We start from the raw sequence: 25479 nt of genomic DNA on the forward strand, positions 1-25479 counted from the left end.
GTGAAGCCTGTGATGTAATCTGAGTGCCACCGAGAGGCAGAAACATGAGCTTGGTGCTTGGGGACGCCATTTCTGTCCCCCTGGGTAAAAGAATCCAGAGGCTCTCTGCAGTCTCTTTTTGTACTGAGGCTTGCCAAGATAAATGAGGGTCTATTCACCAGTGGTATGGTACCAGTGGGGATTGCCAGCTGGGTCTGTGCCACACCAATTCACTTTGTGTGAGCCCTGTCTGAACCTGCCTCCATTGTTTAGCCGTCACCAAGGAGATGTATTACAAATCACTGGTACAAAGAAACTACCTAGCGTATATAAAAGCATCTATAAACATCCTGTGACTATCATCTGCTGCAGGTTTCCTTTAGCAACACGTCTTCTTCACACTTAAATGGTCTTACAGTGACGCTTTTACAAAAGGTTCAAAGGAGTAAGAGGGTAAATCTGGGTGACTAGTAAATTGATATTACAGCGTGGATAATAGAACACTGTGTCATTTCTTTTCCTTGAGACCTGCGCCATCTAGTGGTCAGATCTATACAGTACACTTCACTGACATGTTCCCTGGAGACATGATAATAGAAGCCAGAGGGCCGCCAAGATGACATTTAAAGGTCCAGGGTGTAGGATTTAGGCGGGCAGAAATGGAATATAATATAATATGCATATTTTCTTTAGTCTATAGTCACCTGAAAATAAGATTCCTTGTGGTTTTTGTTTGCTTAAAATTATCTTTATATCTACATAGGGGGCAGGTCTTTGGTTCTTTTCCACAGAGACTGTCATCTTCACTGCCATGTTTCTACAGTAGCCCAGAACAAACAAAAGAAACACTGGCTATAGACTGGGCCATTCGTTTATTTGTGTCAGCTGCTGTAGCTAGAAGCCCATCTGCAACAAAACCTCCTGAATGTCTGGATCTTAAGTTATCAGAGAAAACGGTGAGCACACAGTAGCATGATGTGGGGCAAGCCGCCCATCTCAGACATGCCAAACAGCGTCAGAGAAACACTGAGTTGTAATGTGAAACTGCTTCATTCTGTGTTTTTACTGGTTTTAATCACCTGGTCCGTATGTTTTGGAGAGGAGGAGACCTCTGTGGAAAATCCAGCTCCTGGTAAAAAGCTGACAAATGAGCATTTAAATTCTAACCTAGAGAAGTTTTAGCTGCAATCCTCACCACTAGACACCACTAAATCCCCCTGAGTCTTATGCACTGAATGTTTAAAGTTTACTTCATTGGGCTTCATCAAAACATACATGTTCCTGTAGATATAACAACAGAATTATAACAGCCATGAAAGTGACACCAGTTTGCCACTGAAAATCAAACTGATACTTATTTGACTATTAAACAGGACGTACTAAAGGCAGCTCCTGGTCCTGACATGAGGCACACATGTACCAAATGAACAAGATAAACACCATTTATTAAACTATACAATCTTTATTTCCAGTACAAAAAAAAAAGACTAATTAATCTAATTCCACAGTATTTGTCACCAAAGCAGATCTACACCTCACAGACACAAATCATGATGATATCAGGCTGTATCATTGTCTAAAAAGGATCGTTTCAGTTGCAAAGAAGACACAGGTTGTTATATTTTAATTAGGGATATAGGTGCTGCTATCTTTAATGGAGTTGTAGTTGAACACCACCTCTCCTACACAGGAGCAAGATGCACAGAGTTTTTGGCGGTTCCGCGTCTCTTTGTAGTTGTTATGCATCTTTTTGTGGGTTTGCATCTATTTGTGGTCATTTAGAGCCTCTTCCTTCTCAGTACGTCTTAATTTGACATTTGACATTTTGACATTTGATAGGTGAAGACCAGAGGACCCTCCTTGACACTTTCAGCCCCTGGACCTGTGCCTGGTGGGCCCTTTCTGTAATCCATCCATGGTCTGATCACTATATGCCAGTCAATAAGTTCACGTGTATTCAAGGGGTTAAAGGTTTAAGCAGGGCTACTGCACCAGTCATGACACACACACAGTTTTACATACAAACAAACAATACAAAATATTGACCAGTGTTTTCACCTCTACACCCCCTCCCAGTCAACACTGCCAGAAAATAGGAAACAACACCCAAATGCCATTAAAGACTATGATTGTTTCTGCTGTTTTAAAAAAAAAATCTTTGAATGATCAGTCATGAAAGTAGATTGCTGCTTTTTACTCATGAAACTTTAATTATTGTATTCTATTCTGTGATTAAATTTACATTTCTAATTATTCCATCTCACGTGGACCCCGATACATTACATAATATATACCATGTTTCTTTTACTTACTGTATATTCAATGCTGCAATTCAAATCCTCCAATAAGTATTTAATTCTATTTCTATATTGTTCTCTTCTAATTGTGTTTGTTTTTAAATGATTATTTCTTTTATAAACTGTTGCATTAGTGGAGCTTCAGTGATGTAATTCTTAGATACTGATGGATGCTGATACTGGATGCTGATAATTCTTAGATACTGATGGCACAGAAAAAAAGTGTAATATGCTACTTCATGCACTACAACTGGTTTGGCAATATCAGTGCAGAGTTTTGTAAGGTTTAGATATGTAAAGTTCTCTGTACTTTAGAAAGGGTTTGGCAATATGACATCATATATATGAGAATTTAAAATATCACAGTATTTTTGACCAAATACCTTGATATTGATATTCCAACTATTGATGCTTTCACAAAATATTGACTATTTAATGAAGATATAGTGACTAAGTGGGTAAAGGTAAACAACACAACAGCTGAAACAGTCCAGTAAGTTCAGAAAGTCACATCATTCTACTGTAACGCAGCCTTTAAAACCAGGAAAAGACAACACATCTGTCTCCATATAGACGCCTGGTTTGGTTGCCAAGCAGAATTTTTTTTTTTAGAGAAGTTTTTCAAATGTATAAAACTGGGTTGTTGACTACCTCAAATTCCATTCCTCAATGATCCTGTAAGTTATTCATATTCCTTTAGGCCATAAGGCTCCTCAGATCAAAAGAATCAAAAGAGTTTTTCATGAAAATTAATTCAGGTTGTGAGTATTGTTTTAACAGGATAATGTGGTGTTGTGTCGGTATGCCAGGTGCCATAACTCACGCTCTCTGATGCTCTGTCACCTGGAGCTACATCAGATGAATGATTCATAACTGATATATTATCTGAAGCCTAATTTTTATACAAGTACTCACATGCTCATACTGGTTAAAAAAAAACAATTTCTTTCTATTTCCTGATCTTTGCTGTGCAACAGTTTTGTGTGAAAGGAATTAAAGCCCTGTCCCATATAGACACCTGTCCCAAATATAGGCCTGTTGATTTAGGTGATTTAAGCAAATAATAGCCCGGGCTACTAATTGAAGTTTTATGGTACCCTTATTTCCTCTTAAATTCTGCTGTTCTGTTGTGCCAGGTGTCTACACTATAGTATAGCATAGACTGTTTTGTGGTAATATATAGTTATATTTTGTCATATATTTCTCCTTTAATTCTGTTATTTGTTTAAAATATGCCTTTTGATGTAAATATATTCTATTTTCTGTATATTCAATACTACAGTTGTCTCAGATCTCCCAATAGAGATTTGATTATCATGGAGTTATTATTATTTTCTATTCTCTCAGGTGCTCAGTGTATTTCATCCACCATTAAGGAATTCTGTTCTCTATTTTGTGATTTTAAATGTTATATTTTGTTATAATGTTCTGCTCCAGTTCTGTTATTTGTTCACTGTATGCTTTATAATACAACACATTTGTTGTATTGACTGTATATATTCAGTGCTGCAGTACACTCAAACCCCCTCAAAGAGATTGTATTGTATTGTGCTCTATTCTTCTGGGCTCACTGGCAGTCCAAATATAGTCTGGCAGTATCACAGGTTTATAAGGATGAAGATAGACCAAGTGTTGCTACAGTATAGACACCCTGAGGACTCCCACACCGCCCCTCTCCTTCACTGTGGATGTTCCCAGTTTTGGCCAGTGGGTGACGATATTTTACCGGTTGAACTTTGAGAACCCCCCAACTGTTCTCACCCCAAGATGAAGAAGGATGCTGTCATGCTGAGTGCCCCTCACACACACTAGTCTGTGCATTCCGGCAACGATTACTCCCTCTTTATTCTCAAGTCCATCATTTATGACAGCATTGTATCAACCGTGGTCCGCTCCGTTATAGCTACATAAGAGAAGATATACAGGTGGCACTGCAGCTGCCGTGCTACTCTGTGTAGTGGCGACACTTGGCTAACTAACGTTGGCTAATTGCCCCTGCTGCTGCTGCTGCTGCTGCTGCTGCTGCTGCTATTGTTTGTTGTTGCAGTCTCTCATCAAACAAATCACAGATGTTGTAGATCAAGCTCTTTAAGGTAAGTGCTGTGAGCTTCCACCAGCCTTCTTCTTTGCCTTTGACTTTCATCAGTAAACGAGCAGGAAATGACAAATATGAGGGAATAGTTTGTAAACGTTGGGGGCTGTTAACGTACACCCTTGCTTGCTAGCTATTTGGCTAATTTGCCTATTAGCATCAGCTAGCTAGTTAGCTGATAGACTTGTTTGCCCCTCACTGTTGCTGGTTACCATGAACTAACGTTAGCGGCTAGCGCCAGTGACTAGCACTGATTGGGAATGCCAACAAGGAGCAGGGTAATGTCTGGATACAAACAGCCCGTTGACACCGGTTAGCGCAGAGCACTTGCCACACACACAACATGGCTTCATTTTTATTAAACGCTTTGTGGCTTTAACGTGAACGTAACCTTGCAATACCCCACAGCAAACGTTTTCCCATTTTGAATCACCCGGTGTAGTAGCTGTGTTCCAGGGAGTAGCCCGAGCCCATTCAGCTATTGTCATTAGCTCATGGAAACGTTAGCTGGCGAAGCTAACTTGCTGTCTTTGTGTGCTTGACTTGTGGTCAATTATTGTCATCTAGCTTACAGTTTGTGGTTATTCAAGAGCATGGTGTTGGCTGGTTTTGAGCAAAGCTAACGGTGGATAACGGCACACTCGTGTTGGCTGTTGGAAACAAAGATGCAAGGCTTGTAAAAATCTTCATGGGAGACATTTGTCAACAAATAGAATCAGCAGAATTGGCATGAACACTTCTCACCTCTGGCAGCCTGGGTAATTCAAAACATTTGTAGTAGTGACTACATGAGGCACAGGGATAGTAGTAACGTTATATGCTGGGTTTATGCTTTTATAAGTGAAGTTGATTTTTTTTTGTTGCATGAGGTTACTCTAAGTTATGGATTGTAAGTTTGAACATAAACAGAAGACACTGGCTACAGACATCCTGCATAACCTGTCATTTAAATGTGATCCTTAAGACACTTTATGTTCATGTTAATATCTGAAAGAGGGAGAGCTAGTGACTTATATTTATTAAGTGCTTCTGACTCACTTCTGACTAATTCACAGTCTTACACAGCCTTGCACAATTGTGGTCCTCACCATAACTTGAACATACACTGCACAGTGATCAAAGGCACGAGTAACATTTGATTTGCTTTGTAAATGCCAAGTTATTTTAAGTCCCGTGAGAGAATGTAATTTAGTGTTGACAGCAAAGCCTGCATTTCCTTGTCAAAGTGCCACAACATTAAGCTGGGTGTAAGGAAATTGCAAATTAATTATCTGATACCCTGACAGCATTAAAACATAGAGATGCACATTACCATGACTGTAAGCAAACTAACATGGACAGGTTTTGGAGCTTTGCAACTACACTGCTACTCTATCTGTGTAGTTGCCACCTGTTCAGGCCTCCCGATAATGACATGACACTGTGGAGAGAGGGCAGTGAACTGAAAAAGTTTACACACATCATTTACGCCTGCGATGTCTGTTACACACTGTGGTTTAGCAATAGAGGGTTAGGAGGGAAAACACACTTACACATGCATACACCCATATGGTCAGAAATTTTGAGAGGAATACTGCAACAATATTTTTACACACAAGTTATGATTAACAACAGGTAACATCCCTTTCTTGCTTAGAAAAAATAAACCAAAACATATTCAGCCTGCTTTAGATTTTACTGTATCAAGTCATTGCAGTTGTGACTAAAGCTGCACCATCATACACCTCTTTAGCTCCATACATCATGCATATGGAACATCTGATGTTTTAGTGGCTTTCCCTGCTGCCAGTAGCTTAGTGGTTGTGATTTAGATTTTCTTAAACTACCACTTAGACTGTAAACTTGCAAGGTTAGGTTACAGACATCTGCCATTACAGGCTATACGTTGATTACTACTTTAGCGCAGCTCCGACAGAAAAGCATCTTAATGTTTGGTTTATAGTTTTTGTAGAAAGGGAATTTTTCAGGTTCAGCCAAGAGGATAATTTAGAGCAGCTTAAAACTGAACATTTGTGGCACTGATGTTTTGTATAAATGTGCAAAGTCCCCTTTTTAAATCCCCATTATCTGGTTAGTTCAGGGGTCAGAGGAGGTCAGGGTGTTTTATAGTGTTTCAATTTGAATGGGATCTCAAGAGCAGCAGTGGGTAAAATTACTTTGAGTCACATATCCAATGACACACCCCATCCGTCGAATGTTAATCTAGCTGGGTGGCTGTAGTAGCGGCAGAGTAATGATAAGAGAAATGTAATAGCCCTGCTATTTTCCTTTAATGACTAATGTGTGTTTGAGTAATGGCAGCTCTCTTATGAGTAATATGTGGCAAATGGAAGGCCAGACAATGTTAAGGAAAATCCCTTTTCACTGTGCTCTGACACCTCTTTGTTGGATGATTTGTCAATACACATGCTCGGGAATTCAATGTTTACATGCTGCGCTCGGATGGCATCTTGCTGTTTTTCGCCAAGATGCCGTCACTACATCTTTCCCTCACCATGAATTGTCATGAAGGATGATTCCCCATAATAATACCTGGGTATAGTCTCAGAGCTACTTCATGCTGTATACTGAGGCGTTGTGGCAGGTACGAGATGGTGCTATAACCTGTCATCGGTGTGGTAAGCCTGTATTTTAAAAGGGGCATTTTACTCTCAGCGAGGCTATTGTGTTTCAAATAAAGGTGATTAGGGGGATTTATTGTGACTTTTGCTCAAGGATTTCATACACAGTGTGAAATTATGTTGGCAGGGGAGGCAGGTAAGCAGTGAAATGTCTGCTTGACAGAGCCAGCACAGGAAAGGATGTGTAATCAAGCATCTTTAGACATCAGATTTGTAATTAAGAAAGTGCGCTGCCTTGTATTTATAATCTAATGACTTTGTGTAGTTGCTGCAAAGAGGGTGCAATAGGGAAGCAAGTGGATAAACTGATTTAGGTTTTTCCTGTACAGTGCTTGATATCAATTTCATTGCAAGATATCTGGCTGTTACATAGAAAATTAATGCTCTGAACAAAGGAGCAATGTTCGCTCAAAGACCTCTTGATGGGCCATTCAAGTGCTGTATATTCATTAAAAATAACAATCTGTCAGCACTTACTGACAGCACGCACAACAAGCCAAGCTCTCTTTATTGTTCTCCGAAGATGTTTTTCAGTTCCCGTGCCAAGAGCTGGGTAATTGGCTGTAGCAAAGCCTTGCATGTGTTGTTTTAAGATATTGGACTGACACGCACAGGGCACACTGGCAGAAATGAGGCAAGCACACTTCTCCCCCTCCCCCCTCCTCTTCCCGGCTTATCCCAGCAAGTCAGAGGAGGCAAGATGCTGGATGCGTTTTGTGTTCTCTGACATCTTCCCTTCACCTCTCATAAGAGGAGATCCAAGCATGCTGCATCATATCTCATCTTTGTTTGATTCGGGCCTAACTCCGCAGCTCCACAATTGTGCCAAGGAGATCGTATCGGCAAACGCAACCCGTGTTAACAATTGTGAGCTGTCTCGCTACATACTGCTGGTGGTATTTGATGTACTCGATGTGATCAAATCTGCTTTTTCTGTGAGCTCAGCCATGGTGAAGTCAGTCTCACTTCATCCCGCAAATGCCGCCTGTGTCTTATTGGGCTGGCTTGGCATGGATTCACATCTTAACTGATCAGGCACATTGTGTTTTGTGTTGTTGCCAGCCTCTTGGCAGGTCCAAGGTACAGCAAAAATAAGTTCTCTCCATATTTGCCTTGTTCAGTTTTGTATGTGACTTTGCGGCTATGAGCCTGCAAAGTGTTGCAACTCACCACATTTCAGTGTTGTCTGTGATTTATGTACATGAGGGGTTGTACAATGGAGTGTGAGGAAACTGGAAATGGATGCTTGGCTAACATTTGTAAGAGTTGTGAAGCAACAGTAAACACAGGGCAATGAATACATGGTAGTAGTGTATTAGCTGTGATGATAGTTGGTTCACACCAGATTTTTATTGTCTGCAATATCTTTGAGTCTTTCACATTGTTAGATTTTTCTTGCATCTCGCTAATTATTGGTTAAAACACACCATAGAATGCAGATGATAGCCTATTTTTTCAAGCATTTGAGTAAGATAGGCTAATAATAGCACTTTCAATTACAGTGACAAAAGCATGAATTGAAAGTGTTCAAAAATAACAGTCAGCCATTTGCCATCTCTGTAAAAGAGGAAAATGAAATGGTGTAGGATCAGCTGGCTGGCCCCTGAGGAGAGGGAGAGAAAGGGGGGGGGGAGATGAGGAGGAGGAGGAGTGCTTTGCCGCTGTGTGTGTCAGTGCTGATTAGGTAAGAGATTGCCTCATGTAATGACACGGCATGGCGCTAGTGGTGCAGAAACACAAACAATGCATACCAGTGTTTTACTGCGCACACCCCCTGCAGCTGCCTGCCTGAAGATGTTTATATAGACATATACTCTCTCCCTAGAATATTTCAACATCTTTTTAGATGATGCCCTTTATTTCAGCGACACGCACTTATACGCCATCCGGAAGCCAATAGCCCTTTTTCTCCGTGCGCTCTTTTTCTTCTATAGCACAGATGAAAGATGGAGGTGATTAAAGGAAAGGAGCACAATAGAGTCAGTGCAGTTTTCGATCAGCATTTATTGTTACTATTGACAGCAGTATTTCTCAGCGCAGGTGTGTGTTGTTAAATAGGCTACACAACCTGCCAAATATTCTGCTCTTTTTGTTGAACCATAAGCATATAAAGGGATCAAGTCAGATTTTGTTCCTGCTGGTGACAGTTAAGGCTTCTATTGATGTATTGGAGCATTGATATTAACAATATTAACTGAGTTTTTATCCATGAGCTTGGCTAGTAATAGACCTGCTTTGGGCTAAGCTAGAATGCTGCAGGGATGACGTGTTTTTGTAGGCTGACACAGAAGTTAGCATTGCCATGGTTTCCTTGACAAAAAGCCAGTGGGATTTTTCTGTTGGCCTCTGGGTTACTATAGAAAATATGCTCTGCAGCAGACGAAAGTGTATGATACTGACATGTTTGTTCAGCAAGATAATCTCTACAAATGTAAATGCAGTCGCCAGAGGTAAAACACTAACGTTAGGCTTTAAATGAACTACACCACGGTCGTATGACTTCGCTGTCGCCACCGCAATGAGGCTGTAAAGCTGTGTGCGGCTGATGACGCTCTGAAGTCTCATTTAGCCACTTGTTAGCAACCGCCTTTTTAAAGACACGTAATAGATTCAAAATTCACATGTGGGGTATTTACTACTGACGTATTTCATGTTGTGTTGTGTCATAGAACAAAACATGAAAATCTTTTAACCTTGTGTTTACCATGGACCTTATTTCAGGCACCTAACCAAAAACGTCTTTAAAAAAACCCATAGACATTGAGACATGGTAACAGAAACTGCAAAAATGCTAACTTATTCTGTGTTTCAGGACTTATTCCTGCAGCACTCTATTAGGGGTCTAAGAAAATATCAATACACCTGAGTATACTATATTATCTTTTGTGGTACTATATCACCTCTCAAAAACACAGTGTCGATTTTTAATTAATCATTTAAATGCAAAGATTCGTGGCAGTCATTTGCAGCCATTTGACTCTTCTACTCCAACCTAACAACAAATTGCTAACGTAAACACCAAGAATGACAGTTCTCCTAATATTAGATTTAAACAAATGATAATATATGGCCTTGCTTACTGTATCGCTGTATAAGGCAGTGTATTGAATCATAACCCTGTATCTTGATACGTATTGTATCGCCAAATTCTTGCCAATACACAGCCTTAAGGTCAGTTATCTTGTTGCTAGACGAAATGTTTGGTAAATGATCCACCGTACTTCTTGACAGTGATTAAGGTATATAGTCACTTTGTTGTAATTACCAGAGAGCCACCTTGATTAGCAAGTCTAAATGATGCAGCTGATTTAATTGATTGTTTTATAGAGAGATGTGTCAATAACAGCTGTCTGTTGTCCAGACAAACATATGTCTGTCATTACATAAAGTGTCTGTAATGGCTGTTTTTCTCTGAACAATATGCAGGGCATTGATTTTCAACACTGTGACACTGAGACAAATCATACATACATCTTGTTGCTATTGCTGGTTGTGCTCTGTGGCCTGGCCTCTGTGACTAACACAGGTACTGCACCGATGTTGTGACTGCACATGAGGCACAGTTTGTTTGCAGAGCTGCAGAGCCCAGACCTGTGACTGATGTTTTAATGGAGACGGCACGGAAGCCAGTGGTGAGCTCAGGGTTCATGCAGCCGTGAGGAAATGACCCCGGCGACATTGTGGCACTCTCCACTCTGCTGTTCAATAGGGGCCTTTGGTAAACTGTGTCCTTGCTCGCCCTTGCGGGTTAGGCGCACCTATTGAGCCTGCTGAGCCCTCAGTTTAGGTGCTGGGACTTACGGCTGGATCGACCACAGGTTTAAGGATGGACATCTTGTCTCTGTGCGTACTCCAGTTCCAGCAGCCGGCACAGAGAAAATGAGTTCTGAGGATTGGGTTTAGATTTGCCACTGTAGCACTTCAACTCTGATACACTCTAGCTACCATCAGGGGAAGGCTGTCAGAGAGAGGGAGAGAGCGGGTGGGGGGGAGAGAAAGAGAAAACAGCGAAGCACAGCAGTGCTATCTAATAGATCAATTTGTAATAAATCTGTTGCCTCAAGCTGTTGTTGTTCGCTTCTACTCAGTAAAAGGTGTCTGCGTTTCTCAGGCAAGAAAATGCTTGTCAGGCAGGGCATACAGAGCTATCAGTGAATGAGACGCGCCTAAAGCACAGTAAATCATTTTCTCTGTGCTCAGTTTACATAGGTCGAACACATCGCTCTCTTATCAGAGCATTCCATTGGTCAGAAAGGGGGGTTATAACCAATCGATAGGGCTGAGCACTGAAATGAGGAAGTAACGCTCCCCTCACATTAAATTTCCCCATTATTCAATATGAGCCATTAATCATGATGAAGGAGCTATTGATTAGGCTATCAGCCAAGGTTGGTCAATTTATTTGCCAAGAGTCATTCCACAATGTGAGGATCTGTTGAAGTAGTGCTGCCTCACAAAAAAACAAGTGCCACAATTGAAATGGCCCCATTATTATGACAACAGTTTGATCTTTAAGGTAACAAAAGAGCGGGCCTCTATAAGGACCACATGGGACCTCTCCTGCTCCGCCTCCACCAGCAGCCATATGGACCGTACTAATTGTGTTTTACGCCAACCATTTTCACCGATCCATTGGGGACTTGTGGAAGTGCTGTAGCTATAATGTCACCAGCAGTGGGCTGGCTCATGAAAGAAACATTAGCGAGCAAGATGAGAAGACAGGAAGGCAATATACTGCAAGTCAACACAATTATTGATTTTATTCAAATGAAATCTGTGGTTCTCTGTTCTGAATCTGATGTTAGGCGCCTTTTAAAGTATGATTTCTATTATGCCTTTTTCCCGATTGTAGCTGTTGTCGGAGAGCAGGATTCACCTCAGTCTCACACATGCACTTTGTCAAGTGGTAAAATCTCTAATTCTAGGCATAATGCCAATGTATAAAGATAAAGCTAAGAAGAGGACTTGCTCTTGTAATCCCTTATATCTCTGAAGATGTTTTATCCTGTTAACTCACATGATGATTTTTCAGGGAGGTAGTTTATTCTGACTCTGACCAGTAGCACATTAAGCCAGCTGTAATTGCTCCACAGAGAAATTGTCTATCATCCGTTTTGTTTTGTGACAACACAAATGCTGAGGTTTGAGCGTTGAATGTAAATGTGACATTCACAGTATTTGCTTTGCCCTTCAGGCCAGCGATTGGTTGTAAAGCGTTTGAAGTGCTAAGTGTGACTGAGGCAAATCAGTGTGTGTTTTAACGTGTTTATAATATGCAATCACGAAAAGGGCACATCTATGGAAATTAGATCTTGTGAAGGAGGGGAGGGGCGTCGGAGTGGTGATGGTAGAGAGAGAGAGAGAGAGAGAGAGAGAGAGAGAGAGAGAGAGAGAGAGAGAGAAGAAGTGTGTGTGTGTGTGTGTGTGTGTGTGTGTGTGTGTGTGTGTGTGTGTGTGCGTTTCATTGTGTCCCCGCTAACAGTTTTCTTGTAATTATTGAAATTGATGTTTGCCGCGAAGCTGTAAATCTGCAAGATCTCTTGTTAATAAAGCGGCAGAGGCAGCCGAGCCGTTAGGCTGGGAAATAAAAGGCAATCAAGCCTCCAACATCCTGTCCCTCGCCCCAAAATGAAGCAGCAGAAATCCTAATTAACTGAGAGGATGAGCAGCTCTTACTCCAGTGCTCGGCTAGTCAGTGCCAGAGCTAGCTGCTATACCCTAATGAAGATGTTCTACTAGCCGCCTGCAACCCCTCTTTCTCTCTCTGTCTCTCCTCCTTCCTTCCTTCCTTCCAGCCCTCTCTATCTGGCTTGCCCGAGGTATTTTCTCTTTGCTCCTCTCCTTTGCTGCCTCCTCCTTCCTTGTGAGTGAAGTTGTGGATGTGACTGTTGCACTGATGGAGTGAGAGGAGCTTTGTTGCCTGGAGGTGTCTGGGAGTCCTGCACAGGAAATCGGTGAGCTAGATGATGGCCTCTGTGATGCTTATTGCTGCTTATGTAAAGTGCTGCGAGAGAGCAGGAGAGACAGCATTGATCTCCTCCCATTGATTTCATAGATCCTCTTTAGGATGACAATAAAGTTGTCTCTCTGTGTCATCTTCAAGTGCTCCTTCTCAAATCAGCGATGTGGCAAATTATTCCTGTCATCAGCCACCCATATTCCAGCAGCATTGTGTGATCCTTTCTGGAGTTGAAAGTCAGGTTAAATCTTGCTTTGCACACTTGATATTTGTTTGTGCTTTGTCTTTGCAGCAACACCGCAAGTCTTTGAACATGTCATTCAGTAATGCGTTGGTTATGTATTGCTGTGCTTTGGTGTTAACCAAAGCTCCCAGAATTTATAGGCCTGCTCAGTAGCTTTCACAGAAAATAAGATATGCTCTGTGTAGTGAGTACTGTGCTATAAGCCAAATCTTTGTTGTTGTGAAGGAGTGAGTGGTGATTGATTGTTTGAAACCCGAGCCCGCCTCAGCTCTCCCAGCCAGCTGCTTCTCACTGTTTACCTGTAAACTTGTCCTCTCTGCTTTTGCTTTGTCTGTGGATGGCCGCAGAGCTCTTTCTCCGTCGCCTCTCCCCCCTCTTTGTTGTACCAAGCAGCCCAAAGGCCTCCAGGGATGAACAGACAAATAGAAGACAGCGAGAGGTGAGGCTCGGTCCCCCCATTCTCCCATCTATCTTTCTCCCTTGCGAGCACTCTGCCAGACAAGTTTCCAGGCACTCAAAAGCAGCAAATCGACTCACTGTAGGAATCACTGTCACTTAGCCGAGCTGGGGCATAGCAGCGCACTAGGAGGCCAAATCCTCCTCCTCCTCATCTCCCCATTTCACTGCCTTCTCAAATAAAGAAAATGCTATTTGGCATGGCATTGCTGAGGCCTGGTTCTCTGTATAGATGAGCTTATTCCAGTCTGCCTCCCCAAAAGCTTTTTTTCTTTCTCTCTTTGCCTCTTCAGTTATACATTAGTGGGGTGCCTCTGATGACGACTTGATTAAGTGCTTGTAGAAGGGTCTAGGGAGCAGCGTTCCATCTTGATGTGCTCTGGTTAAATTTAAACAACACGATTGGCAGGCGAGATGGTGCAGCACCATCGCCTGAATCTCTCATCAAGGTTGGGGATGTTTTGTTTTGTGCACAGATTTCATGATTGTGATTGAGCGCGAGGAGAACGCTGTCAGAGTTTCAGTCTCTTCCTTTATTCTTGGCACAAAGCAAACGATCTGCTCGGCACAAAGCCAGCGCGAGCTCGCTGCAGAACCCAAATGTAGTAAGCAGAGCAAGGTGGCGTGCGGCTTCGTATCACGCTCATGCACACGCACGCAGATGCATGCACAAGCGCATAGACACATGCATGGGGTGTAATGAAAGCCAAAAAATTCTCCTGACAGCAGGAGTTTAAATTTCACTCCTCGGTGCGACAGCTTTGTCACAGGGAAGAGATTCACCACCACCTCTGGCAGCCCTCAGAGACCTTTCCTTGGAGAACCAGCAGTCCTCCCTTTCTTCTCCTTGTTTCCCTCTGTATTTAGCACTCAGCCTTTTCCTCTAATCAACGACAGGCTTGTGAAAATCTCTACATAAAACAATGCACAATGCTGCTTTATTTTTTTTTTTCTTTCCCTCTGCCTGACTCTTCCCTAGAGTTTTTTTTGTCTTGCCTGTGCAGCTGTTGCTGTGAACAGGATGACAACAGGCAGAGAAAACTAAAAGGACACGTCGTCTTTACCCCCCCCACCGCCCCATCACCACCTTTCTTTTCTCTTTTTGCTTTTCTGTAAGCAGCTGCTTACATTACACAGGGCTCGTCCACCTTGTATTTGCTGTTGCAGAGAGATAAAGATGATGAAAGTGAGAAATATGTGTGACGTTCTTTGGGAATTTGGCTTAGGAATGCAGGTGTACATGTGGGTGTATCAGGGGGAGGAAGGAAGTCATATGAGTGGATTTAATTTTATAGATTTGTGTGCATTTTGTTTATATGAGTAAGGAATCAACCACCATGTTTTAATTGTTTATGACATGTGAAATGAGAAACAATAATGTGTGACTAGTGGGCCCAGGAGATTACAATCTGGTCAGCCGCTTAAAGGAGTGTCAGAGAGATGCATTACCACATCTTTGTCTCCCTTTCTGCCCCCCTGGGCCATAAACCACTCACGAGCATTTAGCCAGAAGTGATTTCTCCTCTGTTCACCTCCTCGCCCTGCTCCTGATCCTGTGGAGCTGCTGGTGGAAAACCTCCCAGGCTTCTTGAATGAATCCTCTCTAGTGTGTGTGTGTGTCTGTGCTTGCAGCCCTGGTTCTCGGCAAATCTCTGCAGCACCACCTGATTTGACTTGGTAATGGGGCATTGATGAGTCTTGGGGGAAATCGGAAAAAGGAGCACAAAACCATACAGCAAAAAGCCACTACTGTGAGGCGGCAGTAAAGACAGCGTCAGGTTTCTCCATAGCAATTGACAAAAGAGGAAAAAAGAGAGAGTGAGGTAAAAATGGAGGACTGTTAGAGATATAGCTGTCATCTGTTGATGCCTACGGCCGCCTGCTCTTCCTGCAGCGGGAGAAAAAAAAAAAGCTTAGAGGTGGAGATGGGCTTCAGCACCCAGGCTTCAACTCCATTTGTATTTCTACTCCACCGTACTGAAAAAGCTGCTTCTCTCTCCAGGACAGCAGATTATTTACATCTTTAGCAGAGCTCATTGCTCACAGAATATTGAGTTCAGTGTGGAGGACATAAAAGGTAGCCAAGCCAGGAGTAGTAGGGGAGATAAAAGCAGGATCGCTTAAGTACTCTGTGTTATTTCAGGCACATTTCTGCTGCTGTTGATGTAGCCACTAGCCTAATAATTCATCTTGCCTAGTTTTTATCACTCAGTGCATGCCCACCCTCCCACACACACACACACACACACACACACACACACACACAGTAACTACTCACAAACACAAATTCCCCTCACTGGCGAGGGTAGGCCCCCTCTAATATAAAACAAGCGATTCAAAGATGAAATGCTCATCATTCTGCTGCCTCACCATGGCCATCCAACAGATGAGTAGTGCTGCGAACAAAAAGCAGGGGCTGCCTGCGCCCAGCTCCCTCACAGGGGCATCTTGTCTGTGTTATCACTCCAGCTAGTGCTGCAATTAATATTAATGTGCTTTAAAGCACGCTCCAGCAGCCCTGCTTCCCCCTCTCTCTCTCTCGCTTTGTGTGCATGTGTGTGTGTGTGTGTGTGTTTGTGACTCAGGAGGAAGAGAGCAATAAAGCCAGCAGGGGATAAGAATCTAGGCAGGATATGACAGTCCTCATGTCAGCTGTCTTAGAGCTGGAGGGATATGTGGATAAAGACAAGGGATGAAACTGAATCCAAACCAGCCAGACAGGCAGGTAGCACGGCGTGTAGGTAGAGACTCGCAGCAGCGGCTGGGCTGGGGGCTGTGCGCAGCCTGTTTATTTAGTCATGTTGTAATAATGCTTGACCTTTTCTTTCAAGTCCACGGCCTGACCTTTAGCACCTTACTCCTCGGCAAATCAGTGCGTGTGTGTGTGTGTGTGTGTCTCACACAAACACATGCACATGCAGAGAGGGAAACGAGCACCTCCTTTGCAGGGAGCTTCATGGTCTGCCAACTCCAGGAGTGGATTGTTCCAAATTAGTATGCATTAGGTGGTTAGTGCAAAGCATTTAATTATGCGAGATGGCACTAAACTGTCTATGTTATGATTAGCCCAACACGTTACAACCTTAATCTCTTCATTTTTTTTCCTCTCTCTTTCCATGGGTGAGGAGGTGGTGCAGGGTGGGGGGGCTGATAGGCTGGTGAAGGAAGATGATGTGTGTGTGTGTGTGGGGGGGGGGGGGGCTTTAGAAATGCTCCCATATTCCCATTAGATGTTACAAGTATCCTCCGTATCTCTGCAGCCAATGTTTCTCCCTAGAAGGATTTTGATATTTTCTTGTCTCCCCTCCTTCACTCCCCCTTCGTCTGCATGCCCCCAGATACTTTGTCAGACGATATTGAATCAAGTCGCTTCCTTTTATGTGTATATGTGCACGTCCCCGCTTCTCTGTTTTCACTGAGCCGCTTTTCAGGGTAGGCAAGGCTTTTTAATCTCGGGCAGCAGGCAGCAGTGGCAGAAGCAGCCGGGGCAGAGTCAGAGCGAGCCAGGCAGGCAGTCAGTCGCTGCAGTGGAGCCCCAGCAGCTCCCCGGAGGAGCCCATTATACAGGAGAGATATCAAACCATGAATCATTTACGCCAGTCCTCCCCTCCCCTCCCTTCTCCTACCCTCGCACGCAGCCTTGACGCCCGGCCGGCCGCCTGCTTGCCGCTGTCTGCATCTTTAATGAATGATTATTGCATTTCATAAACATGGGCTGCAGTAATTAAAGTATTATTGATCCTTTCCATGTTTGTTCCAAGACAAAAATGTTTTTTTTTCTCCCCTCCTCTTCACACATCTTTTTTTGTCATTATGCAGGATAGAAAAAGTCCCTCTAGGAATAGCAGACGGTGATTTATTTAGCCTGACGGTGTGATTTTTTTCCCCACTTGTTTAGGCATTTCAAGAATAGCCTTCATTTAGGGAGGAGGGTGATAATACAGCAGGGTGGGGTTTTTTGGGTCGCTCTCATTGTGTGGTGTGTCGCGAGGATTGTGTTGGAGTGTTGGTGTTTTGTGTTTTGCGTAAAAAGTGTGGGGACATGGGGGTTAATGTGCTGGAAAAGAGTGATTTAGGTCAGTGGTCGTGTCTGCATCTGTCACTCTGACAAGCTGGCGCTTTAGGAGGCTGCGCGGCGTTGAATAAAGGAGAGAGTGAGAGACAAGTGAGGAGAGAGCTGGCTCTTTCACATGGAAAAAAAAAAAAAGGAAAACCTGACTTGACTGTGATTTGTGCTCCCAACGACAGGCACCGTGTTACAAGCAGCCGTTTGATATAAACCTAATCAGTTTCACCTCTTTATTGAGGATCAAGACAGTTAAAGCCTCTGCAAATAAGTGCACGTCTCTTTGCCTTCCTCCATCTGTTTTTCCTTCTCTCCCACCCTCCTCGGCTCTCCCTGCTGTCATTTCTCCTGGTCATTTTTCCCTCCTCTCTTCCCACTTTCACTGCGCTTGTCTTTCTCGCTCTCTCAACATCTCTCCCCTGTTTCCTCATCCGCCCTTTCCTCCTATTTCAATCAGGAGTGCACTTCAGTTTCTGTGTAAATATCACAATCACTGATGAGGAAAAAGTGCTGGCATCTCCACAAGGGGATTAGAGGAGCCATTTTGTGTATCACTTATTAATGTGTCCATCTCTTTTTTTTTTCTTCTTTTTTTTGCGCGTGCTATCTCCCCCAGAGCTGTATGGATTATTTCCTGTCATGGAGGCTAACATATAAATCTGTTTTGCAGCCTGGAAGTTTTTATCTCTATAATTGTTCGAAGAGTTTCGCAGTAAAATTTCACTGTTGTAATAAACGTCTACACTCCACTGAATCCTTACCTGTAAGGATTTTTCAGAGTGTTTCAGTTTGATAGGATATATCGGTTAATTATTTTCATTCACAGCTGTTGTTTTTCTTCTCCACACAAAAACTGCTCAATAACATCATCGTAAAACAATGTTGTCGTTAGCATTCAGATTGATCCAGCCATTAAAAGTCTGTGATAGCGTGTTTGAACTAGCCTGCGCTGATTGTTAGCCCTCTCTCCCTGCCCTATGGCTCGTCCCTTTTGTTAGCGAGCCACATGGCTCTCTACAGGGCTTAGTCTAATCAGTGCTAAATATTCAGCGGTAGCCCATAGCCTAATCAGCCAGAGCATAATCATTGTCAACCAATTGCATTCCTCTTGACCTCCCAGATGGAGGTAAACTGCACAGCCTCTGCATAGCGCCGCCTCAATTACTGCAGCAGTAATGGTGATAAAGAAGACCACGGGCTCAAATGAAAATGGCTGATTGATGTGGACACACATGGCTTATAATTGGATTATAAGGAAGGACGTTAATGGTGTTAGGGGCGTTGTGGTGGAGCGGGATCCTAAACACTGACCAGGTATTTAGTGATTTAGCCCTCCTGCCTCCTCGTCTAATGCAGTTGTGCATCACAACAGTATCCTCAGGGGTCTTGGCACCTAAATCACAACCCTCTTGTCCCACCCCCCTCTTCATGTCAAGGGTGGGAGTGTATGTGTGTGTGTGTGTGTGTGTACGTGTATGTGTGTGTGTGTGTGTAAGTAAAATGCTTATGTGAGCTGCCAGTAACTGGCTGTCTTATGCTAGTGACAGCTGTGAGGTTAGAACAAAAAGCTGTCTATTTCCAAAGCAGCAGCCCTCCTCGTCCTCCTGTCCAACACACACACACACACACACACACACACAGAATGAGTCAGTGGGAGAATTTGGGGGGATGAGACATGTCTGTCCTACAGTAGCTGCATTGCAGAACAAGGCTTTAACTGAAGCTTATTTTCACTATTAATTTAATTATTAATCTTATAAATTCTGTTTTCCTAATTTAGTTGCTAGCTGTCCCTTCACAACGTACCATAGCCCAAAGTTGGGCTGGCACGATACAGATTTTCATTACACTATTATTGTGGCCAAATGAGTTTCATGATAACAATGTTATTGTGATATCAATAAAAAAAATAAAAATCTTTTTTTGGCAAATGATTTACACTCAAAATACGAGTGTAGAGAGGTGGAGACAGTCTCAGTGACCATAACTGTACATAATTGTACAAAAAGAGCATTTACACATAATGGATAGTGAAGAGGGAACCAGATGGTGTTGGAGGGCGGGAGACAAACCGATAATGTACAGAAACGGAAATGGTATAAGAGATGCTGGATTATTTACACAATAGTATCATGTGTATTATTAACATTGTATTAGTATTTCCATTTTAAATATCGCACTTATCATGAATATTGGTATATCACGACCCCCCTGGCTTAATGTCTTCTGATGTGTTCATTTGGCTGAGTAGCATTAAAAGCAAAAACGTGTATTGAATTTACAATTAATTAAATTCTCACATTCACCTCAGAAATATTTAGTACATTTATTTGATAACTGAATCATATGATTTAATATGTTATAAAATAGTACATCCTGTAGATGACTAATTGATTTATCAGCAGAAGGAGGGGCTGGTCAGTTGTGTTGCCGGGGGTTGGGGGTTCAGCGCTCCACTTGTTGTCAGGCTGCTCTTCATTTATTTCTGTTTATCCTAATGGAGAGCGTTGAGAGAGGGATGTAATTAATTGACCCTGGCAGCTCAGAGGGGCTGTGGTCGAGTCGGGGAGCAGGTGCTGACTGCGCTGCCCACCGTCTCTTTTCACTGGTCCTCATCTCAGTGTGCATATCTCTGCCGAGTGCCCAATGCTCCCCGCTGACCGATTGGCTCTTGGTAAGTGCAATGATGCTGGATGCCTGAGCCTGCGTGAGCGGCATAATACCAACTAATGCCTGAAGGAGTGCTCTCCCCATTTCTATCTCGCCTCTCCCCTCAGCTGCTGCTTAGCCAAGCCTGGCCAGTGCCGAGCAGAGCTGAGTGCCTCCTTTTCTACTCTCACTCTGCTCTGCCTGGCAGTTTATTAAAGGGAATACTAGCTTTTTCCTCGCGCCCAGCCGTTTGATTTCGACAGCAGCAGAAGCTGTCATGGCAGATAAAAGGCAGCGGGCCCTAGAATTACGGCGCACACAGCATCTGTATTTACTGCGTCATTCTCCCTGCCTCTGACAAGGGAGGAGGAGGAGAGGAGGAGAAAATGGAGGACAGGCTGCAGCATTCATGTGTCTTTACATTGACATGTCTCATCAGGGAAAGAGGTGGACAGACAGTCTACAGTGAAGCCATCAATCAGCCCTTTTCAATACGCCTGTCCAGCACACTGTAATACTCACACATAAAGACTGACAATAGAAGGCATTATTGCTGCTGTTGACATATTTTTATAAAACCCCTTTTTTTGTTGGCTTTGTGAGATGGAGTAAAATAGTAGGGTGATTGTAGTGTGCTGGTTTAAAATGTCAAGAAAGCATTTTTATTTTTTTTTCCACAGAGACAGTGTGGATTGATATGATTGCTAGTGTTGCTTTGATTTTTGTCTTTCAAATTAGCAAGTAACACATATAAACAATACAACCATTATGTATTTTTTTAGAAATATTGTAAGATGAGCTGCAATGTTAAGTCGATTAATTAATTAGTTGATTGACAGATAATAATAAAATAATGTTTTACTGTTTTTATGTGCAAAAAAGGCAAATATTTGCTGGTTTCATAATATTTTAAAGTGAGATTTGGTGCTTTTCTTTGTCATACATGACAATAAAATGAATAGCTTTGGATTGTTGGTCAGTTGAGACCATTTGAAGACGTCACCTTGGGTCCTGGGTAATCACACAGCGCATTTTACTGTTTTCTGACATTTTATTGACAAGCTGATTAATCGAGAAAATAACGTGCAGATTAATTGATAATGAAATTAATCATTAATTGCAGCCCTAATGTGCTTAACTCTCATCTCGGGTGTAATTGATTCCTCAGATGTTTGCCACTTGTAGTTAATCAGATAATTGCTTAAAATGATTTATTTTGATTTCATTTTCTAAAAAAGTGTTGTCTCTCTCAGCCTCGCCTTGAAACCAGACTTAACAGAGAGATCCATTTTCCTGGCAGTATCCCTCACTGTGGCTGTGGGGTCATGCTAATTTTTCATCGGCATTATTTCATTGAGCTTTAATTAACACAACAAGGATTCGGTGTCCTCCAGTGTCATCCACTCAGACAGCTAATACAAACTCATTAGCCTAACTCCCAGCAACTCCGATACAAAATGTTATTACACTGTTTACTGTTTTGGTATATATTAGAATTGATTATGTTGATGTATTCATCCACATAAATTAAGGTTTTCAGATCATATCCTGTAGGCCATTTCATCTGCTTAGTATCAGAGGTCTGGAATAAGCTTTTATTTAATACAGTACCACACAATCCTGCTGCTAGTTTGCTTAATCTGCCTCAGCAGCGTTTCAAGCAACCAGCTGTCTGTCTTCTTCATGCGTCTCGATGCTCTAGCCTGTGGTGACAGCAAGACTAATGTATTCACGGCGCCGCCACGGTGAGAGGCATTACTTTACCTTTGCTTAATTGAGGGGAAACTCCCCTGACACCTGCTTAGTACAGCACCAGGCTAGCAAAGCGGCCAAACTCAACCCTAGGTGCTGAGGCCACTGAACCCTGACTGAGAAATAACACAACCCAAGACCACCCAGGGACTGCCGAGGGGAGAAATGATTTAATAATGTTGATGAGATATTACACCAACCCCTTCGTCCACTGTCTCCCTCTCTCCCCCCCCCCTCATTACTTCTTACCTGAGGAGGCAGACGGCTCTGACTCACTCTGTGCCTGAAGGTGTATTTAGATGGGGCTGCTAAATATTTCACACCCTAAAGACAGACAAGTGAAAGAAGTGAAGGAAGAAGAAGCAAAAAAGGGGAGCAAGAGGGGTAAAAAAAAAAAAAAAATCAGTGCCGAGGGTTTTGACATGGATTGTGCAGGGAGGTTAGGGAGTGTAGTCAAGGGCAGTCAGGGCAGGCTTGTAATTGGCTGACACCAGAATATAGTGGTGGATTTGTGTGTGTGTGTTTCTGAGCGTGTGTGTCTCCCTCTCTGTGCAGTCAGACAATATCTGAATACTGTAAGGCCAAATATATCGCTCCAGCCAGACTGCATTGCTTTCAGGGTGTTGATATGCTGCCATCACCTTGCACCATACAGAATGTTGATCTCAAGTACAACCGACACAGTGTATTATTTTCTTTGGGCTCCAACACCAAACTCCCCCCTACCTCTGCAGCAACACAAGCAAGGTCCCATCTGAGACTCGGCTTGACAGCTCGACTGAGCTCCTGCCTCGTTTTTTAATTGTCCCGTGCCCCAGGGGCTGCTGGGAGCTAGCTGGGCGGGGCTGAACATTTTCTCCAGGGGGGGTGAGGAGAGGTGGGTGACAGAACGCTCGCAGTGTCAGGTGCAGGTGCGGAGAAAAGAGATGGAGAGGTTGCTGACAAGCTAACCGTGGGGAGCCAAGTAGTGGGAAGCCACTCACTCAGATGGGAGAGGAGAGAGAGCTTTATATAAGAGGAAAGCACACAGGAGGCATCCGTCACCCCGCTCCAGCACCAATGCACTCACTGATACATATTATTCAGCTGTTATCAGTTGGTCTATTAACAGACACCACTGCTAGAAATTTATGCACAGAGCACAATGTGGCCTTAGTGGTACAACAGCGATAGATTTTTTGCACTGTGACTATCAGAGGGCTTTTTGTTCAGACAAGGTTTTGTTGTTATAGGACTTGGAGAGTGTGTTGTCCCCCTTTTCTAGTTTATTTACAGCCCAACACTTCCCTTAATGTCTGTTGGACAAAATATCATCCTGGTCACGTTTAAATCACAACAGTCGGCCTGATAATCGGTTAATCATTTAATTAATTTCGAGGCAAAAATGCTTAACATTTGATGCTTCCAGCTTCTGAATCTAAATGTGAGATTTTGTTCCTTCACCTTGTCTCATCATATGAAATATAAACTAAATATCTTTGAATTTTTACGTCTTGCTTGGACAAAAAAAGCAGTTTGAATATGGCTTTTTTAGGAATCGCATACTAACATACTGCCTACTAAGTATTGCATACTTTCTTCTACATAAATGATTAAGTATGCCATTACCAACAGACTGTTAACACTGATGTATACTCAAGCAGCACTGCTGTATCATCTGATTGACAGCTGGTCTGATCCAACCAGCGGCTCTCACATCAAATTTCTAGAGTTGTTCCGATACCAGTATCAGAAATGCCTCCCATACTTCCTAAAAAGCTGAATCTGGTATCAGCAAGTAGGCGAGTCTATGCACTGATCCGATACCACATAATTTGTTACACAAAATTTAAAGTAGTTTTACACCTGGATAAACATGGAAATCAGTTCTTCTTTCCTGCTCTAAAACAGTAGTCTATTCAGCAAGTTACACCATGCAGACACTGACAGCTACTGGTTTAGAGCGGCAAAGAAGAATTTATTTCCGGTAAATAAATAGTGTAACGTTAGCCATTAAATTGTCAGCAGTTTGGCAGTATTTTACACTGAGACAATTAGGTAGTTCTGTGACATTCATTCTTTGTATTGTATGTATTGTATGTATTTGTTCATGTTTTATGAAGGGTTTAACTCAGGGTTGTCAAACATTTGGTCCGACCACCCTTCCAAAGGGTCAAATCCAGCCCACTGGATGACTTTGCACATCTAATACTGATGCACAGGTGCCACTTCACATAAAATAGTGCTTCAGAGGCTTTCCCACCCCGAACCAGAATACAGTTCTCTGAAAAAATATTGAATACTTACTGTGGTCGTAATTAATAGTGTTAATCAGCAGCTTCAGTACAAAACAATCTGTATCAGACGTCTATTTTAAAACAATATTGGTGGAACCCTATGGCTAAGGCATTGCCAAAAGTTTTGATTTGTAAATTGGACTGTAAGGCAGGGGATAACTTAATCTGCTTCATCAATAGCTTCAACTTTGGTTTGGTGTGGTGATGCCAACATTTCTACACAGGAGTGGAGATGTATGAAAAAATACATATGGAATGACAGTGAGTAGTGTTTCATAAATGTGTGAACTTTTCAAGAATGTAAGTCTTTACACTAAGAGATAGTCATGAGTTATTATGCAATGGTTTTACTGGTCTGGCCCACTTGAGACCAAACTGTGCCATATGTTGCCCATGAACTGAAATTAGTTTGACACCCCTGGTTTAACACATCCATACAGGGTTTAAAGTAAATAGCTGCATTATTTATTTATTTATTTTTTTATGTATTGTAACGTAGTGGTATTGAATTAGTACTCTGTTCGGGCAGATACGCAAGTTTAGCTACCGTAATCAGTATTGGGAAGGAATAAATGGTATTGTAACATCACTACTAATTTCCAAAAAGGCATAATTTGGATAAACTGACCTCATATTTGGAATCTAAATTGTTACTTTCTCACAAAATATCCAAACTTTATAAAGAGACAAATTAATAGCTTTTAGCCTCGCTAAAATTTCTGCAGGCTGGTTGTTACGCAGTCTGAAGAGACACAATGCATTGTGGAGCAGTTGATTATGTCCCGTAAGTTCACATCTCCTACTCAGATTCTTGCTAATATAGTATACATACGAGCATTTTTCACATGCTATGCAGTGTGAACACACTACATACTCAATTTTACACCAGACAAAGTATGAACAGTATATTAGTATGTGTTTTCGAACACAGCCTAAGTCACCTCAGACTCAAGGTTATTTGAGGTTATTTATTATGTTGCAGTCCTGAATTTGATTGTGTTACCAACTGAATTTGCACCGCCTGCAGCAATCTCACAATTTACCTTATTCTTCATATGTATTTTTATGCTGGTTTGTGTGGGCTACTA

At 42.5% G+C, this 25479-nt stretch overlaps 1 protein-coding gene across 1 annotated transcript in view; it reads left to right on the forward strand.

Annotated features, from left to right (window-relative positions):
- The first annotated feature begins 4051 nt into the window (after positions 1-4051).
- Positions 4052-25479, forward strand: part of rerea (arginine-glutamic acid dipeptide (RE) repeats a) — a 146491-nt gene continuing 125063 nt past the window's right edge. Inside the window, exon 1 of the mRNA XM_033629295.2 lies at positions 4052-4369. The gene's annotated coding sequence lies outside the window, so the exon portion shown is untranslated. The remainder of the gene's footprint in view (positions 4370-25479) is intronic.

The sequence above is a fragment of the Epinephelus lanceolatus genome, chromosome 8, assembly GCF_041903045.1.
Source record: "Epinephelus lanceolatus isolate andai-2023 chromosome 8, ASM4190304v1, whole genome shotgun sequence".
NCBI classification, from domain to species: domain Eukaryota; kingdom Metazoa; phylum Chordata; class Actinopteri; order Perciformes; family Serranidae; genus Epinephelus; species Epinephelus lanceolatus.